General features: G+C 50.1%; 1 non-coding gene across 1 annotated transcript; it reads left to right on the plus strand.

Annotated features, from left to right (window-relative positions):
- Window positions 1-237: 237 nt before the first annotated feature.
- On the plus strand, window positions 238-312 carry Trnas-cga (transfer RNA serine (anticodon CGA)). The gene has a single exon. It is a non-coding gene; the product is annotated as a tRNA-Ser (tRNA).
- Window positions 313-513: the final 201 nt, after the last annotated feature.

Here is a 513-nt window from a genome sequence, read left to right on the forward strand (position 1 = left end):
TACCTTCCAAACTTTACAGAAGCTCTTCTGCGAACCTTGCAGAACTAGCACTCCTGAAAGAAAGGATACTGCGGAGACATGGCTTAGCCACAGCCTGAGGGATGTTTCCAGAATGAGATTTTCACTCTGCAGCGGAGTGTGCGCTGATATGAAACTTCCTGGCAGATTAAAACTGTGTGCCCGACCGAGGAGACGGATACTGGCGGAAGTAAAGCTGTGAGTACCGGACGTGAGTCGTGCTTCGGTAGCTCAGTTGGTAGAGCACTTGCCCTCGAAAGGCAAAGGTCCCGAGTTCGAGTCTCGGTCGGGCACACAGTTTTAATCTGCCAGGAAGTTTCATATCAGCGCACACTCCGCTGCAGAGTGAAAATCTCATTTTGGAAACATCCCTCAGGCTGTGGCTAAGCCATGTCTGCGCAGTATCCTTTCTTTCAGGAGTGCTAGTTCTGCAAGGTTCGCAGAAGAGCTTCTGTAAAGTTTGGAAGGTAGGAGACGGATACTGGCGGAAGTAAA

Source organism: Schistocerca gregaria, chromosome X, assembly GCF_023897955.1.
Source record: "Schistocerca gregaria isolate iqSchGreg1 chromosome X, iqSchGreg1.2, whole genome shotgun sequence".
Classification (NCBI taxonomy): Eukaryota; Metazoa; Arthropoda; class Insecta; order Orthoptera; family Acrididae; genus Schistocerca; species Schistocerca gregaria.